Source organism: Octodon degus, unplaced genomic scaffold (genome assembly GCF_000260255.1).
Source record: "Octodon degus isolate 3935 unplaced genomic scaffold, OctDeg1.0 scaffold00185, whole genome shotgun sequence".
Classification (NCBI taxonomy): domain Eukaryota; kingdom Metazoa; phylum Chordata; class Mammalia; order Rodentia; family Octodontidae; genus Octodon; species Octodon degus.
This window is the reverse complement of record NW_004524761.1, coordinates 4,750,376-4,755,711: the sequence shown is the minus strand read 5'-3', so window position 1 is coordinate 4,755,711 and position 5,336 is coordinate 4,750,376. Positions and strand designations below refer to the sequence as shown.

The window sequence follows — 5,336 nt, the reverse complement described above, 5'->3', positions numbered from 1 at the left end:
TTTTAAAACCACGCTCACCTAGTTTCGTGTGTGGCCTTTCTCTGTACCTGGTCGCACACCTGTACACTATTATCTCAGCTATGAAACAGGTCTTGTTTAATTTTTGCCAGTTTTGTTTCTGGAACATTAGAACATCACACTTGAACTAGGCAGAGCTTAGAGGTTTATTTTCAGTCTGTGCAAGACTAAAGTTCAAAGCAAATTTAATTTTGCTTAAGGGAACATTGTAAAGTAACAATTCTGGTATTATATGCTTTGTATGATCCATCTCAAACCAGAGAGAATTACATTGTTGTGTCACTGTTCCAAGACACAAAGGTGAACAGCTAAAACATCTTAAAAACGCATCAAGCTTATGAAGTCTCAAACAAAACTTGGATTTTCTGTACATACTCCCGTCAGTGAAGTTAATTCCTGTACACCACTTATCTTGCAAACTGATCTTCTATTTCCTTTCATTTGACCTAGATCGGTTGCGAGACCTAGAGAAGGATCGGGATGGCTTGTGATTTCTCTCCCTAGACAGTGATCTGTCTCCTCCTGTCTCTAGAAAGAGACCTGCTCCGGCTGCGAGAGAAACTTCTCCTTCGTGGAGATCTGCGGGGAGGTGGAGGACTCCTCCTGTGATAATCGTCTCGAGGGCGCCGACCCCAAGAAGGAGGAGGGCCACGATTTCGATTTCTCTTTTCACCATTGGATAGTTCCACTCTGACACGGCAGCCACATAATGTTCTTCCATCTAGCTCACGGACAGCATCCGCTGCATCTCGGGGATCCTTAAATTCAACGAAAGCAAAGCCAGGAGGGTTTCTAGCAACCCACACACTCCACAGTGGTCCATAATAGCCAAAAGCCCGTTCCAGCTCCGTCTTGTTGCCAAGATTCCCTACGTACACCTTACAGTCCAATGGGCAGGAATCACGATGCATCTCGAGATCCGGGGTTAGAAATGCGGAGGTTCAAAACCACACGCGCCCAGAGGATCTTCTCGCTCCCCTCCAACTCCAACTCAGCCCGTCTGCACACACACACACACACACACACACACACACACACACACACACAAACACACAGTTACCCGGCGTCCATGAAATGGCCTGTGATTAAATTCTTAAGGAAATAGGCATTGTGTTGAACTAGACACACACACATAAACACACACACACACACACACACACACAAACACGCACACAAAAGAACAGGAAGGTTAAGATAGGCAGAATCATGCCTCCCCAACATATCTCTATCTTAGTTCCCAGAATCTACTAATGTTGTATCACATAGTAAGGGGAAAATAGCACTGCTAATTAGCTAATCTTGAGCTCAAGATATTCTCTTGTATTATCTTGGTGAACCCAATATTATCACAAGAGTTCTTAAAAGTAGAAGAAAGGCAGTAGAAAGGTTGTCAGAAAGGATGCTGAAATACTGGCTTTGAAGGTGGGAGGAAATACAAACCCAAACAGTCCAGTGCCTCTAAAAGCTGAACAAGACAAGAAAATCAATTCTCCCCTACAATGTCCAGAAGGAAAGTACTCCTGGTAATACTTTGATTTCTTAGCCCAGTCAGACATATTTTAGACTTCTGACTTTCACAGATATTATATACTAAATTTGATTTGTTTAAAGCTATCATGATGATTTGTTACAGCAGTGAATAGAAAAATAAAAGAAGGGCTTTAGGTAGGAAAGTTTTTTTAAAAGCCTCTCTAAAAAGATGTCTTTTACTTCAGTAGTGTCCCAAATTTTCTGATCAAGAAGATTATGGGGCCAAAGAGGAAAGTGATCGATGACATAGAGTGGGCCTAAGGAGAGTCACATGGGGAGAAGACTCTCTCTCAGGCTTTCACAGAGAGCACATTGGCCAAGCAATGGCTGTGACTCATCCACATGGCTGCACTGATAAAGGTTCTACAATCTGAGGTACAGGATCTCAGGACAAATCCTGAGGGCATTTCACTGACCTTCTCAGACCAAAAAGCTACAACTCTTGTTGCACAGGTCCTGCTTTACCTTGGTCTTAACCATCCAGTAGAAAAGTATGAAGATGAAATATAAGAAATAAAGCCATGCTGTTAAGTTGAGCTGTGGGGGACTCAGGTCAATAATTTCTGACATTTCCAGTTAAACAGAAGACCCAATGCTATTATGGGCTACTGGACTCTTTTAGAATATTTTGCTGAGTTTACACACCTATAATATTCAATAACGGAACTTAGAAAAAATGGAGTATACCGATGAATGTCCATTTTGTATCTGTGTATTCAAAGAGGTTGGGATAGATATATAGTTGCATTCTCTTAATGAATAGAATGGTTTGTTCTAATGGTGTTTGTAAATAGGATCACAAGTCCGCATCTTGTACAGCAATTAACCACTAAGAAGAATATATGCAGTGTATTATTTGTTGAAACTGTACTTCCGATTTGATTTGAAACTGTCTCATTGCTATCTGTTTATCAATAAAACTTTGAAAAAAAAATAAAAATAAAAAGATGTCTTTAAAAAATTTTAAAAATAAAAATAAAAAGATGTCTTTGCATTTGACGTAAAGGCCTAGAAGGATGTCACACAAAAAGCTGATCATAGTATATTCCAGGTGGAGAAAACAGTGAACTCAAGACTGAAAAGAGATTTATATGCTATGAAAACTGATGGATATCAGAGTAACCTAAGTTTGGTGACTGAGGGAGAAAATAGTTAAGAAGAGACTATATTCAGATAGGAGTACCTTTTATGCAGGTCTGATAGGTCATATTATGAAAGTTAGATTTTTACTCCTAGTACAATGGAAGAAAGTGAATGTTTTTAACATATGTATGATACAATGTGTCTCATGCCTTTTAAAATCATACTTCAATAGAAGTATAACAAGCACAAATTATAGTGTACAGCTCAATATACTTTATAGTGAACATACTCAAATATCTACCACCTAGATCAAGAAAAACAAACTGTCCAATCTCTGAAACCTTACAGTACTGATTTCCAGTCTCTACCTCTACCATTATCCAGTACCCTCACTTTCATTATCATTTATATAGTTTTTCCAATTGCTGAGATTTACAGAAATAGAAGCATACAATTGTTTTCTTTTGCTTGTGAATATTTTGCTGAGTATTATAATTGTGAAAGTTAATCATGTTGTTACATGCACTTCCAAAAAATTGATGTTGCTGGATACATTTTTGTTTACACAGTAACAATATATTTATCCATTCTATTGGTGAAGTACATGTGAATTGCTTCCAGGATTGAGCTCTGATGAGCTTATGTAGCTGATGATAAAACAAGTGGGTGCAAGGAAGTTTTTAGGGATTTACAAATTCTAGTCTATTCTGTTATATTCTATTTTTAATCTAGGTGGTAGATAATTGAGTATCTTTACTTTATAAAAATGCAATGGGTTATATACTATGATTTATGCATGTTATTTTGCGCACACATGTATGCATTTCTATCAAGTGTATATACACCTATGAGTGAAATTACCTAGTTATATATCTGTATTTATATTGAATTTAGTTAATGTTGTTAGTTTTCCAGAGTGAGTACTGTTCACTGATAATATGCAATTGTTGGAGTTGTCCCATCTTTTCCAACACTTAAAAATGTCTGCTTCTATTCAACCATTTTCTTGAGTGGGTGAACACATTTCATTGTGATTTAATTTTCCATCTTTGATGATTAATGATGAAAGTTTTTGCTTATCAGTTATTTGGATATCCTCTTTCATTAAGTGGCTGTTCACTGGCCTGGTACTTGGGATTTTTTAAAGATAATTATGAATTCTGTGAGTAGTTGGAGTAATTATTTTAGACAATTTTATGCATTTGTTTGGTTTTCATGCAAGATAAATGAAGTTGAGATATTCATAGAGCATTTATAAGTTTTTCTTCAGGGTGGAAATGCTATAGGAATGCAGATATGCTGTACAATACCATTAAAGTTAAATTCATCTGAAAATTAATCCCACAACTGTGAGTTAAACCATGTTTGATCTAATCTGTTAAGATACCTTACTCTTGTCCTCCTCAATAACAAATTTAAGAAAGTATCAAGCTGAGAGTACAGTTCTGTGGTAGAACAATTACCTTTCCTGAGTCTGATTCCCAGTGCTTCAAGAAAAAGAGAAAGAAAGAATGAGACATACCCTTTTATGAACTGAATTTATAAATGAAATGGTATCTCTACACACAAGCTTTACAGAAATTCAGTGATTTGGGGAAAGAAAGTGCAATGTGAAATATAATTTAATTTAATGCCCGCCAGGAAAAATAATTTTACTAGTTAGATAAATTCTGAGACATAAATATGTGGAGGAGAAAGGGTATGTTCAATTAATGGAATTTCTGGCTGCCAGCCCAGAAAGATTCTGTGAAATCTTATGCTACAAGGTGAACGGGCGGCTTGAGCAAGTGGCAAGCCAGTCCAGAATGAGGGGGCTCCGCCCAACCATAAATTAACTTTGTACTGCACATTTTATTGCTCTCCCCTGCATCCTGGCAGGCTTTGGACCATTGTCTTTCCCTTTGAGCTGGCTTGCTTTGTTTATTGTCTTTGAAAGATCACTTAGCTAGAATTCTCAGTCTTTCCTCTTACCTTCTTAGAGTCTTTCTAATTTTTGTCCCTAAGGTAGCAAAGTCAGAGCAGAGCCTTTTTTGTTGCTATTGTTTATCACACAGTTATTGGCTATGATAAGTAAACTGGGTTTTTTTCATCTTTCGAATCTTCATAATTTCGGTTTGTCATTTTACTGGACCATCTCAGGTCCTTTCTTTTATCAGAGGGCAAGGACCCCATCCGTCTCCGCCTTCTGAAGATGAGGCTGCTTTTTGTCCCTGCACTTTGCAGCAACAGCCTCTGCAGTTCTTTCTGCAGCCCCGAGCAGAGATGCTTGTAGGCAGGAATGCTGAGCAGTCACACATTCGAGGTTGACAGGTCGGGCGCTAGGCCACGTCCCATACACCACTCTCCTTCCACCACAACTTCCTCGGTTTGTTCTATATTTGAAAAGCTGAGGGCTAAATTAATTTCCCAGGGGCGGAGGTGAAGCGCGCAGGAGGGAGTGTCTGATGGGTGAAAACTGCAGTCGACTCGCCCTCTGCTGGTTAAAAATGTGAACTCTCGCCGCCAAAGCAGCGAGAAAGAAAGCAATCCGTGGAAGGATAAATTATAACTAAAATTCCACTTGATATAACCTATTTGCCAACCTCAAATTTGTCAGTCTCAAATAGTTATTTGTTATTCTTTATCGAGCATCAAGAATTAAGTAGCTTCTAATTCTAAGATGTAATCCCAGGCAACACGCTATCCTGAATCTGTTTTAATTTGCT

The 5,336-nt window shown here is 38.3% G+C and overlaps 1 pseudogene; it reads right to left on the bottom strand.

The window, feature by feature from the left end:
• Positions 1 to 518: 518 nt before the first annotated feature.
• On the bottom strand, positions 519 to 1,006 carry LOC101587267 (annotated as a pseudogene).
• Between the last annotated feature and the right edge of the window lie 4,330 nt (positions 1,007 to 5,336).